General features: G+C 46.6%; 1 non-coding gene across 1 annotated transcript; it reads left to right on the forward strand.

Moving 5' to 3' along the window:
• The first annotated feature begins 418 nt into the window (after positions 1–418).
• On the forward strand, positions 419–525 carry LOC117998912. The gene has a single exon (XR_004676135.1). It is a non-coding gene; the product is annotated as a U6 spliceosomal RNA (small nuclear RNA).
• Positions 526–14,398: the final 13,873 nt, after the last annotated feature.

The raw sequence follows: 14,398 nt of genomic DNA on the forward strand, positions 1-14,398 counted from the left end.
CCAAGAACAGCATTTGAAACCCAGAGGGGTTTTGCTCCTTCCAACAGCTAGTGACTGCAGGGGTCCCGGGGGGAAGAAGCTTGGAGGGGCTTAGCAACTCAGGCCCTGTGAAAGCTCCAAATGGCCCTGCCAGGGTTGGCTTCTAGAACAGGGTACACACAGAGGAGAAACCTCAGGAAATGAATCAGAATTATCCAGGGCAGGAGCAATAGAGACAAAGGTAAGAGAAGACCCAGACCACAGTGGGGAAGGGGACTGGATCCAGGAAATTTTGCTCAGAAAGCATGGTGCTGTAGGTTTGAACAATACACAAAAACAACAGAATGGGGAGCTCTGTGGAGTTAGAAAAGCTTTTCTGAACGCTGCTTTAATTGGAAAGTTAAGAAGAACTAATTCCACTTAAAAACAAGTGACAGACATGCTCATTTTAGCAGCACATATACTAAAATTGGAATGATACAGGGAAGATTAGCATGGCCTCTGAGCAAGGAAGACATGCAAATCTGTGAAGCATTCCATATTAAAAAAAAAGGGTAACAGAAAATATCAAAGTCAAACCCTATACAAAATGACTATAAGAGAGTAAGAAACAGAATAAACATTTGTACAATCAAAGCATGCCAGAAAGATGTGGCAACAGAACAGATCAGAATTAACCTATTATCTCAAAATAAGCTAAAATGATATAACATATGGGTAAACAACATTTAGGAAAACTCAGAAATGAGGTAACAGAACTCAAAACAATTTGAAGTCAAAGAAACATTTATATCAAAATGAAGTCTAAATTAGAAGGAACACAGTAATGAATAGACAAAAATCACGCCTGAAAAGAAATAGCTGATTAAAAAAAAAGAAGAATTTTAAATCAGAAAGAAATTAAAAAGGGGCTCCCGGGTGGCTCAATTTGTTGGGTGTTTGACTCTTGATTTTGGCTCAGGTCATGATCTCAGGGTCATGAGATCGAACCCCATCTTGGGCTCCTAACTTAGTGTGGAGTCTGCTGGAGATTCTCCCTCTCCCTCTGTCCCTCCCCCAGCTTGCACTCACTCTCTCTCTCTGTAGAATAATGAATAAATAAATATTTTTTAAAAAGAAATTAAAAAAAGATTTGAGAAAAAACAAGTACTGAAAATAGGCAAAGAAGATTAAGCATGTGGATAGTAGGAGTCTATTAAGAAGATAACAGAAGCAAGGGCAGAAAAATATTAAAAACATAACTCAAGAAAAATTCCCAGAAATTAAAAAAGATATGAGAGTCAAGTTGAAAGAGCATACGCACACCTGAGACTACTGACCTTTAAAATAACCAACACCAAGATACTGTTTACTGTTTAGTAAAATTATTGAGTTTAAAAAATAAAAACCAAAAAACCCACTTTGGGCCTCTAGAAAAAAGGACATGGGACTCATAAGGAAAAGGAAATGAGATCATCCTCAGACTTTTTTTTTTTTTAAAGATTTTATTTATGTATTTATTAGAGAAGGAGCGAGAGAGAAACAGCATGAGAGGGGGTAGGGTCAGAGGGAGAAACAGGCTCCCCGCCGAGCCGGGAGCCCGATGCGGGACTCGATCCCAGGACTCCGGGATCATGACCTGAGCCGAAGGCAGTCGCTCAACCGACTGAGCCACCCAGGCGCCCCTGTCCTCAGACTTTTTAACTGGAATTCTTTCTGCCAGCAGAAAACAGAGCTCATATTTAAGAAACTCAAGGAAAGGGATTGTAAGTCAAGGATTTTATATCCAGCGAAACTAACTCTCAAATATAAACACAAATTATTATGGACAAGCAAGAAATCCAGGAATGCTCAGTCATCAGCTATAAGTAAAGGTGGTGAGCATGGAATATACAGTTACCTGTAGAACTAAACGAGGATGAAGAGCAATAGGTCAGAGTAAGTCATGAGGGTATTCTGTGACAATGCAGATAAAGACAACTGTTTTTCTAATTGGGGGAAAAGAGAAGGTGGCAAATATTTGCTCAAAAAATATTTAAAATTTTTTGTTTGTTTTATTTATTTATTCATGAGAATCAGAGAGAGAGATAGAGAGAGGCAGCGGCAGAGGGAGAAGCAGGCTCCCCGCCCAGCAGGGAGCCCGATGCGGGACTCGATCCCAGGACCCTGGGATCGTGACCCGAGCCGAAGGCAGACGCTTAACCATCTGAGCCACCCAAGCGCCCACTCAAAAAATATTTTAAATATATTTGTGGTAGTATCAGAACTTTTATTCTGAGGCTGCCGTGTGCTCAGTATGGGAGAAAACAAATATGTGATTATGGGCCATATTAATTCTATCATCCCTTGTGTCCTTGAGAACCAGGAACCTTGGTATTGAAGAAGGTACAGATATCATAGAAAAGAACTATAGGAGAAGTTATATCAAAGCTATGGAATCTTAAATTTGAGTTGGAAATCAATATGAATTTGGGAAAATTTTTGTCATATATACATATATACACATACATATCTATACATGAACACACATCCATATGATTAAAAGCTATAAACTTCCAGTTATAAGATAAGTACCAGGGATGAACAATTTGATAACTATAGCTACCACTGCCATATGTAGGAAAGGTGTTAAGGGAGTCAATCCTCAGAGTTCTCATCACAAGAAACACTTTTTTTCATATATTTTTATTATGTTTGTATGAGATGATGTGTATTGTGGTAATCAATCATGACATGTGTTAATCACACCTTTATTCTGTACACCTTAAACTCATACAGTAATATGTGTCAATTATATCTCAATAAAACTGGAAAAATATTTTAAATAAAAAGAAAAAAATTAAACTTGTTGCTTCATATATTAAATATACATTGCTAAAAAGCTTGAAAAATAATAACTAATCTGATAGAAGAGAGCACCTCTAGAACTCAAATTGTCATCTAAAATAGTTTCTTACTGAAAGAAACTAGTGCTTCTTGGAGAAATGACTGATTCCAGGCCTGGAGCAGAAAACATATAGATGACCTGAAATACCTTTTAACACCGGATGGAGGCTATCACAGACGACCAGGGTCATGTCAAAAGGACCCAGGAGGCAACGTGAAATGCCTCCCTCAGACCAAAGATGGGACAATGAGCTTCAGTGATGCTAACAATTGCCATTGAGTGAAACACCCTTACCCCCAAGATGTTTAAATCTACAGCTTCAAAAGTTATTACCAAAAAAGGATTGCAATTGGAAGATGACAGAGAGAATTCATTATCTTGAAAACAGGTGACTACAGAGGAGTCAAACATTATTCTACCTTTTTTTCCATGAATCATCCCACTGGGGAACCAGACAGTAGATGAAGGGAAGCATCTCTTTAAAATTGTATTCCAGCTCATAAATGAAAAATGAAATGGTGGAATTAGAATATCATCATTTAGCAATCCCCAATAATTTAACAGATAAAGGCATGAAGCATCAAAGCCTGCTAACATGACAAAGAAAAAGAGACAGCTAATTAAGTGCCTCCTATAATCTGGCCAAAGGGACCTAATCTGAATCTGATCCAGTCTCTGGATCCAACTGCAAATTTTTAGGAAACACGAGGACAAAGGTACATGTTAAACTATACATAAGTGTACAATCAGCAAAGGACAGACTGTGGGAAATTTTACAGGTCAAAGGTCCCTCAACAGATTAAATTGTAAGAAAACAAAAAGATGGAAAAGGAACCAAGAGATTAAAAGAGACTTGAAAGTTATTTTTTAAGTAAACTCTATGCCTGATGTGGGACTCCAATTTATGACTTCACGATCAAGAGTTGCATGTTCCACTGGCTGAGCCAGCCAGGTGCCCCAAAGATAAACACTTTTAATATAAGACAATAGTTTTGACGTAACAAGAAATATGGATCTGGTCTCTGCCCATTCTGGGCACTGAGCTTCTAAGACCCTTGGAATCTCCTGAGTCCTAGGAGTGTCTTTGTTATGCTAATGAGATGACTCTAGGCTAGGGGGTCTCTAGTTAGATTCTGTGTGGGGGCTGGTTGCCAGGGGAACCAGCCCTGTGATTAGAGGGTTGGAATTTCAACCCCCTACCACCACCCTTCTATCCCCACCCCTGCCCACTCCCACCAAATCTCCAGGGAGGACAGGAGGGCTAGAGATGGAGTCAATCACTGAGGCCACTGATTTAATCCATTGTTCCTACTTAGTAGAACTTCCACAATACCCCTATATAATGGGGTTTGGAGAGCTTCTGGGTTGGTGAACACATCCACATCCCAAATTCCAAGGGGTCAGAAGCTCCTGTGTTTGGGACCCTCCCAGACCTTGCTCTCTGTACCTCTTCATCTGGCTGTTCATTTCTTTTAGTAAACCTTTTTTAATAAACAGGTAACAGTAAATAAAGTGTGTCCCCGAGCTCTGTGAGTCAATAAAGCAAATTACTCAAATTGTAGCCAAGTCAGACAGAAGTGTAGGTGACCTGGGGACCCATTGCTTGCAATTGACCTCTGAAGTTAAGAGTCACTGTAGTGGGACTGAGCCCTCAACCTGTGTGGTTGGTACTAACACTGGGTAGTTAGGGTCAGAATTGAATTAAATTGTAGGCCCCCCAGGTGGAATCGGAGAATTGGAGAATTGCTTGCTGTGGAAAATCTGCACATTTGGTGTCAGAAGTGTGTGAGAGAAACAGTTTTCCTTTAATCGTGGATAGGGATACAAGTTTGGGTGATGAAGATGCATTTATAAAAGCACAGGAAAGTTACTACTAACAGTCCACATAATGGTTGCGTATGGGGCTATAGGAGGGGTTGTGGTTGGGACAGGGGCTTGTAATTGGCTGGAGCTTCTGGGATGGCTGGTGAAGTTCTATTTCTTAACCTGATGTGTTTGCCTTGAAATAATTGGCTAAGCCAAAGATTTGATTTATGAGGTTTTCTATTTTTGTGATTTATTATACAGTAAAAGAATTTTTAAAAAGCAAAAACAAAAGCATGTCCCATGAGGACGCTTTCCTTTTTGAAAGCTAAAACCTGATTTGTCTTGTGTTCTTCTCTATACATTATGAATAAAACCAGAAGTGTTTAAAACCTCTCCAGGAACTTGTACCTAGCATCTGAATGAACACAGAATTTTCCTCTTGCTTAGTTTCACAAGGCTTAGTGGCTTTTCTACTCTGCAGAATAGAGAAATTCACCCACACAACCCCCGCTTTCAGTACAGGATTAAGTCACATTTCTTCAATAGAACAAAAACGTACTTCTCTATTATCTGCTTGAGAGTGAACAAGGGACAGACTGAGATTCTGTAATTTCCTTAGAAAAGTATAGCCCAGTTTGGGCACTTAAGGTCATCCATGCCTGGTGCCCATTTGAACTTCAGCTAGCCAAGGGCTCCCTGCCTCAAACTAATGAATGGATCTAGGAAGCTAGGAGCATAGATTATATTCCGGGGACGTCTTGGTTCTCTCTGAGCCTCCCTCTCATGCCCTTAGGGTGGATACTTCCATTTGCACTTCGTTTATAAGCTTGTAGAGTCAATCACTTAGCAAACAAAGCTACCAGGGCTCTTGGGATACTGGGCTTGAACTTGGACTCCATAACCCAATTGCTGAAGTCAAAAACTTACCCCGCGCATTGCTCATGGAGAGGAAACCAGCAGGAAGGCATGTCCATAGTCCTTGTCCATAGCCCTTTCTGCAGTCGTGCTCCCCTAAACTCATCAAGGTAGACGCTGGTGGTACCTATTCAGGTAACCTCAACTGCCAGTGCAGTCATTCCCCATCTACTAGGAGTGTGTTTGTGAACTTTAAATACAATATCTATAAAGGTTTCTAGAAGGTGGGACTATACCTTTAAGATGCCCCTCACAAAGCCTGGGGTGCCGGGTTCTGGGAGCTCCGGGCTCCCGGAGAGGAGAGTGGAGAGCAGAGAAGTTTTCCTGCACTCCCAGCCCACAGCTTGCAGCGCAAGCCCAGCATGGCAGAGGTCTGCACGAATGATAATACGATAGTAAATATTTGTACTATATTAGGTATATAATGTACACTAAAACACTCATAGAAATAAATGATCGTACGTAATACTGGGTAATTTTAGGGCATGGTTTCTGCCCTGGGCAGGGGGTGTATGTTGGGTTGACAACGCATATAAAATAAGAAGCAACTGAAAGCTGAACTCTACCATCTGCCCCCTCCCTACCATTTCCACTGCCCCTTCTACCATCTCCCCTCAAACTCACTCTCCCTGGTCTTTTGGATCCTAGCATCCACCAGGCACATTCCCGCCTCAGGACCTTTGTACTTGCTATTCCCTCAATTCTATATCCTCTGCCCCCAGATTTTTTGGGGAAAAAAAAAATTTAGGTCTCAGCTCGAAGGTCATCCTCTCCCAGAGGCTTTCCTGAAAGCCCATCATCCACCTGATTTATTTGCTTGCTGGTTTATTTGCTGTCCCTCACTTAAACTATAAGCCCCATCAGAGCAGAAATCCTTGTCACTTGCATATCCTGAACATCTAGAACACCACCTGACTCCAAGAGTGTTCCGGGGACCAGAAGGGGAGGGGTGGCACCTGGCCTTCACTGTCACCATCGCCATGTCAGCACCTCTCACATGGCAGGGCCCACCACGTGCCCCAGAGCAGGCGCCTCACGCTGGGGGTCCTGCACCCCTAGGTCTCTTCTCAATCTGGAGGACCTCCTTTCTCTCCCTGATCTACACAGAGGGCAGAAGTCAGCATTTTAGGCCTCCGTGTCTACGCCAGTGGGTCATTGGCCCCAGTCTGGGTGGGGGTGGGGCTCCTGGCTCCCACCAGGCTGGGTGGCAGGGGGGAGGGCAGCAATGCACCCAAGGGGCTGCAGGTAAGATCACCTGGCTCTGGACTTCCAGCAGCCTCTGCTTCCTGCCCTCAGAGCCCCCGGGGGGAGCGTGTGTGGGGAGGGCCTGCACACTGCCCCCAACAGAGAATGCGAAAACCCCTCACGGAAGATCCCAAATTCATAACTCAACCATCGTGCCGTGCAAGCAAGTGCTCAGGACATGTGAGCTCCCAGCTGTCATCTTGCCCTCCCAAGGGGCCCCACACGGACTCCGTGGCCGTGTCTGCTGGGTGGCACAGAGAGTGGGATGGGGAGACCCCTCCCCCCACAGATCCTGTGCCCGAGTCACCTCCTTCATTAGTTTCTTTCATAAGCAGTGGGGGAGCCCCGAGCTACAGATTTTATAGTCCTAGGAGATCCCATTCAAGTGGTGCTGTTTCGGCAGAATTTCTCCATTACTCTCTGTACTTGAGGAAAGAAAAGAAGAAAATCAAGGATGCCTAAAATACACCAAGAGCACCTGTTTCTTAAAACTGTTTCATTCTGCTGATTAAAAAAGAAAATAAAAAGGAATGAACTTCAGAAAATGAAGATCTCCTTGAAAACTGTGTTCACCAGGAATAAGAATTCCATGCATATCACTTCTTAAATTCAATAAAAATCACCTGAAGCTTTAATTTTCTATAACATGATAAAAACCAGGCAGGCCAACCCTGGAAGATATTCATGTGTCCACCAGTGGTCGGGAGATGGGGGGTCTTTGCAACTCGGAGTTCAAGCGAATTATGGTAGGTCCAGAAAGAACTCAAACCCAAATGCCTGCCTTGAGCATACCTTACCTGGCCTCCCTCCTGTCCGGGATGCTGGATTCTTTCCAGGACAGCCTGCAGCCAGGTAGGGGGCAGGGGACCTAGGGGCCAGGAGGGCCAGGGGGAGCAACTGTCTCTTCAGGATTTTATCTCCCCATTTCCAGAGTCGCAAGCTTGCCCTGGGATGCAGCATGGTCCTGGCCATCTTCTGTTTACCAAGAAGAACAGAAGGGCCGGGCCCAGCAGGCCCAGTGCCTGGCAGCCTGCAGCCTCGGCCTTGGGCAAGCCCTGCTTCTCCAGACGCAGGCTGCCCTGCTTTCTGGCCTTGCCCTCCAATCCAGCAGAAGGGCTTTCTTTCTTTTTCTTTTTTTTCAAGATTTTGTTTATTTGCGAGAGAGGGAATGAGAGACAGTGTGAGAGGGAGGAGGGTCAGACGGAGAAGCAGACTCCCTGCCGAGCAGGGAGCCCGATGTGGGACTCGATCCCGGGACTCCAGGATCATGACCTGAGCCGAAGGCAGTCGCTTAACCAACTGAGCCACCCAGGTGCCCCGCAGAAGGGCTTTCTAACTCCCATCTTACCTGCTGAAACTCTCTGTGCGTCCCCCTGCTCCTGAGACAGAATCCCCATGCCTCAGCCTGGCCCCCAACGTCCTTCGGGGAGCTCGATTCCACACTTCCCCCACCCTGTGAACATTCCTGCTAGGGTCTGAATGTTTGTGTCCCCCCCACAATTCATGTGTGAAATCCTAGCGCCCAACAGGATTGTTTTAGGAGATGGGGCCTTTAGGAGGTGATTAGTGGGATGAGTGTCCTTAGAAAGAGACAGCAGAGAACTCCTGGCCCTCTCCCGCCCTCTGAGGACACAGCGAGGCTGTGCTAAGAACCAGGGAGCAGGCCTTCACCATATGCCCGTCAACACCTTGATCTTGGACTTCCAGCCTCCAGAACTTGGAGAAATAGTGTCTGTTGTTTGAAAGTCACTGTATGGTGATTCTGTTAGAGCAGGCCAAATACACTAAGACAGTTCCCTGCGGGGGCGCCTAGATTGTGGGGTCTTGTAGCGAGCACACAGGCACACGCTTGCCCCTGGCGGCTTCCCACTGCCCCGGGCCCCCTGCTCCCCTTGCTAGTAGATTCCTGTCTTCCTACCACAGCTTCTCTCTCTCTCTAACTCATGGGTTACCTCCGCCAGCCCACTACTACTGCGAGGCTGCGTCCCTCCTGCAGAAGCCCCTGCTCCTGGAAACCCTTCCCCTGTTCCCCTGTGCCTCTCAGCCCTGCCTCCTCTCGGCAGGGGGTGGGGGGCTGCGGGGAGCAGAGTGTCCCAGAGTGTGGAAGGGGAGGGGATTTGAAGTGGGCACATGAATGAACACTTCTTTCTTAAGGTAGTTAGGCCTTTATTTTTAGTTACTTTCCTCTTACCCCAAGTAATACTGCTTCTCCTTTTCAAAAACATCTTACATTTTTTGATTAAAAAAATATTAAGCAGGGCACTTGGGTGGCTCAGTCGGTTGGGCATCCAACTCTTGGTTTCTGCTCAGGTCATGATCTCAGGGTTGTGAGATTGAGCCCCAAGCCGGGCTCTGTGCTCAGTGGGGAGTCTGCTTGTTCCTCTCCCTTTCCCTGCTTGTGCTCTCTCTCTCTCATTTAAAAAAATATTAAGCAAATAACAGCACAGGTGGGGCTGGGTGTGGCAAAGTCCTCAGGGTGGCAGGAGCGGCTGTGATTTTAGAACCCGTGGCCCCAGTTTCTGTCCTCTCTTGGCACTTACGCCTTTCTCTGGAGCTGTTTCCTAGGCTGTGGTCCTCCAGACTCTGGTCCCAGGAGCGGGACATCCCTTGGCCGTGGCTGTGACCCCAGGAGGTGCACTGGGCCTGGCAGGCAGTGGGTACACCATGCACACTTCCTGCCCTGAGCTGAGCCCCGTGTGCTCCCAGACTCTCCACCGGGGCTAGGATACAGCTGGCTCGGCCCAGAGGCCACTTCCTCATTGCCTGTGGTCCTGGTCCTTGGATGACAGCCAAGGGACAGGGTGTGTGGGCCTGCCTGCATCTGGCTGTGGTCCTGCCTCAGAGGTTCTTACCCACTCTACTGCTGAATTCTGCTCCCCCAGGGGCTCCACAGAGCCCGCTCCAGGGCCCAGGAGTGAAGAGTGCTTGTTGCTGAATGTGCTTGAGGGGTCCTAGGCTTGTCCTCTCCCCAGAAGGTCTGGGCCTTGGCCTTCCATGATGCTGAGCTTCAGGTGGCTTGTGCAGGTTCAAGAACAGGTTCATTGGGATGGGTCCTATCCCCACTGTCACTCAACTGCACCCTGCACAAGCCAGATCGGCGGGCCCACAGGCCAGGGATGCGAGCATGTAGCCCTGACAGAGCATGCTGTAAGTGACTTCTATAGCACCCAGCAGGGAGGCTGAGTCACCCATGTATCCACTCACTCACTCATTCATTCAACAAAATCTATTAAGAATAGTAGCTAACAGGGCGCCTGGGTGGCTCAGTTGGTTAAGCGACTGCCTTCGGCTCAGGTCATGATCCTGGAGTCCCTGGATCGAGTCCCACATCGGGCTCCCTGCTCGGCAGGGAGTCTGCTTCTCCCTCTGACCCTCCCCCCTCTCATGTGTTCTCTCTCAAATAAATAAAAATCTTTAAAAAAAAAAAAAGAATAGTAGCTAACATTTTGTTTTAAAGGTGGAGAGAGAGAGCACGCAGCCCAAGAGCAGGAGGGGCAGAGGGAGAGAAATCTGAAACAGTGCTGAGCATGGAGCCCAACGCAGGGCCTGATCTCATGACCCTGAGATCAGACCTGAGCCGAAACCGAGAGCCAGCCACTTAACCCACTGTGCCCCCCAGGAGCCCCAACAGTAGCTAACATTTCTCGCACACGCACTATGCTCCGGCCAGTGAACAAAATGCTTTCCGTACATTATCTGCCAATGAGAGGCTGTAATTAAGGGAGATAATGCATGAGCTCAGTAAGTGCTGTCTGTTTGTATTATTATTACTCTCATCTCACTATTATTAGCCCCAGGTGCTAGGCTCTGCACAGAGGACGCATAAGGCTCCCTCCCAGCCCGTGGGGCAGGCACAGATAATTACAGGATCGGGTAATTCGGAGTAAACGCTGTCTCAGAGGGAAGGGCTTCTGTGAGTACTATTGAGGGAGGGACCGACTGCCTGGAAGGTGACAAACCTCCCCTGGCTGACCTCTGACCCGGGCTGGGAGGGCATTAGCCCCGGCCAGAAAGAGCAAGGTGTGGGGATTCAATACTGGCTGAGGAAGGCTTCAGTTTTGGGCAACTCTATCCGTGCTTGAGGGCAAAGCAAGTGTCCAGGGACCTGGAGAGAGAAGGTGTGGTTGGGGCCAGGTGGAGAGTGGTGTGGACCCTGAGAGCATTGGGGTAGCACTGTGCTTATGGGGGGCCAGTGCAGGTGGGCTGGGGTGTGCCCGTGGGGTAGCTAGTGAGCTGGGAGGGATAGTCTGGGTACGGAGGCAGCCCCAGCAGGGTTGTCCTAGGCCCAGGCCACACCGGGCTGAGAAGAGCCAGTAGGCTGCCCCCGCGGGGCCTGGATCTCCATCCAGTTGTGGCCCCGGGACACTGACCACTGACTCCTCAGGCAGTTTGAATTTCACTCTAAAGACACATACAACTGTGTCTAACCCCTTCCAAGAGGACAGGGCTGTCCACTTGGTCTAGCAGACCAGGTGGCCCTTATGTGGTCTGGGCAATGGGGTCCACAGGCTTCATTGTGTGCCTTCAGGCTGCTAGGACCTGGAAGCAGGGAGATCCAAGGAGCACCAGTCCCTGAGGACTAGAAGTCTGAGGACCTGGCTGCAGCCTCTGTCAACCTCCTGGTCTGCAAGGTAAGCATAAGAACAAGGCCTGGCATGTCCACATAGCTTGGCTGCCATAGTGGGTCACATAGTTAGTTAGAAGACTTTAACTATGTGACCTAGTTAGTTCGAATGTTAATTCAAAGTTAATTCGAATCTAATGTTCGAATGATTGGGTTTAGTCTTGAGTCTACTGCTTTCTAGCTGTGAACTCTGAGCACGTTCCCAAGGACCTTTAGGAGCCTCAGTTTCTTCTATAAAATGGGGATAACCATAGCACATAACGCATAGGTTATCATGAGGATTAAATGCTCTTGGCCCATTAGTGGGAACATTCTCAGGAAATTGGCTGTTACTGTGCATGTGCTTAATTTGTGAATGTCAAAACCCTAAAAGACTTCCCAAACTCATCACCCCCCCTTTCCTCTGAACTAGTTCTCTAGATCTAGTTCCTCCTTTCCGCAGTCCATGTGCCCTCTGTCACCAGAGTGAGCTTCCTAAGGCACAGATTTGGATCGCGCTGGCCCCTTGGCTTGCAGGCACAGCCCTTCCCCGCTGACCCCATATCCTGCCCCCACTGTTCACCCAACCCCCATCCTCCAGTCCCAGGCACGGAGCACCTTCCCCGCCTGCGTTACTTCTCACGTTGTTCCTTTTTGCCCAGAAGGACATGTCACTGTCCTATCTCACTCACCTTCTTCCCAGATGGTCACCTCTGCGTCCGCTTTTTCTGACTCATTCAGGGAGCACACATTTCTCTTTCTTCCGGACACCGCTAAGTCTCTGGCGGCAGGAGTGTCTGTGTGTGTGTGTGCCAGACGGACATCCCTGGAGCCCCCACAGCGAGCCTTCTGTAGGCTGGTACTCACCTAGACTCCCCGGTGGCGGCTAAGGAGGACGGTCTGGGCCAAGGGATCAGGCTGTGGGGCGCAGAAGAGACAGTGCTGCAGCTGCTGTTTCAATGTTGGGTGGCAAGATCAAGACCCTGGAGCAGGGCCGGCCTTCAGGTGGCTTTCTGGGTGACTCTGGGTGACCAGCAAGTCGGTGGGAAGCCTCGGCAGCTGCTGTGCAGGGGACTGCCACAAGCCAGGGATGCGACATTTATTCTCATGGTCCTGGAAGCTGCAAATCTGAGGTCAGACTGTCGGCAGGTTGGGTTTTCCCTGCGGCCTCTCTCCATGGCCACTTTCATGGCCTTCCCTTGGTGCACATGTGTCCCCGATGTCCGTCTGTGTGTCCAGGTCTCCTCCGGTAAGGACTCCAGTCAGGGTAGGTTGGGGCCACCATCCCTAATGGCCTCATTTAACTCAATCATCGGTTGATTGATTGATGTAAGTATGGTTAACAGAGTGTTATATTAGTTTCAGGTGTACAGTATAATGATTCAATATTCAGTAATTCTACACATTTCTCATCTCGTAAGTGTACCCTTGATCCCCTTGATGTATTTCACCCATCCCCCACCCACCTGCCTTCTGGATATCACCAGTTTGTTCTCTGTATTTAAGAGTCTGTCTTTTGTTTGTCTCTTTTTTGTCTGTTTCTTTTTTTTTTTTTAAGATTTTTATTTTTAAGTAATCTCTACACCCAATGTGGGGCTTTAACTTACAACTCCGAGATTAAGAGTCGCATGTTCTACTAACTGTGTTAGCCAGGTGCCCCTGTTTTGCTTTTTAAATTCCGTGTATGAATGAAATCATATGGTATTTGTCTTTCCCTGACTTATTTCCCTTAGCACAATACTTTCTAGATCCACCCATGTTATTGCAAATGGCAAGATTTCATCCTTTTTTATGGCTGAGTAATATTTCATTATATACATACATATATATGTATGTATATATATCACATCTTCTTTTTCCATTCATTGGTCGATGGACACTTGGGCTGCTTCCATGTCTTGGCTATTGTAGATAATCCTGCAATAAACCCAGGGGGTACATCTATCTTTTTGAAGGAGTGTTTTCATTTTCTTTGGATAAATACCGAGTAATGGAATTATTGGATCATATTGTGATTCTATTTTTAATTTTTTGAGGAACCTCCACACTGTCTTCCACAGCAGCTGCACCAGTTTGCATTCCCACCAACAGTGCACGAGGGTCTCTATTTCTCCACATCCTCACCGACACTAGTTATTTCTTGTCTTTTTTTTTTAAAGATTTTATTTATTTATTTGACAGAGAGACACAGTGAGAGAGGGAATACAAGCAAGGGGAGTAGGAGAGGGAGAAGCAGGCTTCCTGCTGAGCAGGGAGCCCGATGCGGGGCTCGATCCCAGGACCTGGAATCATGACCTGAGCCGAAGGCAGACGCTTAATGACTGAGCCACCCAGGCGCCCCTATTTCTTGTCTTTTTGATTTTAGCCATTCTGACAGGTGTGAGGTGGTATCTTGTCGTGGTATTGATTTGCATTTCCCTGAGGATGAATGATGTTGAGCATCTTTTCATGTGTTTGCTGTTCATCTGTCTTTTCTGGAAAAAAGTCTATTCTGGTCCTCTGACCATTTGTAATGGAATTATTTGTTGTTGTTTTTTTGTTGTTGAGTTGCATAAGTTCTTTATATATTTTGGATATTAACCCCTTATTGGATAGATAATTTGCAATATCTTCTCCCACTCAGTAGCTTGCCTTTTTGTTTTGTTGATGGTTTCCTTCACTGTGCAAAAGCTTTTTATTTTGGTGTAGTCCCAATAGTTAATTTTGCTTTTGTTTCCCTTGCCTCAGGAGACATATCTAGAAAAATGTTGCTAAAGGCGATGTCAGAGAAATTATTGCTTATGTTTTCTTCTAGGAGTTTCATGGTTTCAGGTCTTACATTTAGGTCTCTAATCCATTTTGAGTTTATTTTTTGTGTATGGTATACGAAAGTGGTCCAGTTTCATTCTTTAGCATGGCTGTTCAGTTTTTCCCAGCGCCATTTGTTGAAGACTCAGTCACCTTTTTAAAGGCCCTCTCTCCAAATACAGTCACCTTCTGAGGTA

Source organism: Mirounga leonina, unplaced genomic scaffold (genome assembly GCF_011800145.1).
Source record: "Mirounga leonina isolate KUSES-001 unplaced genomic scaffold, KU_Mleo_1.0 Mir_114, whole genome shotgun sequence".
In the NCBI taxonomy this organism is placed as follows: domain Eukaryota; kingdom Metazoa; phylum Chordata; class Mammalia; order Carnivora; family Phocidae; genus Mirounga; species Mirounga leonina.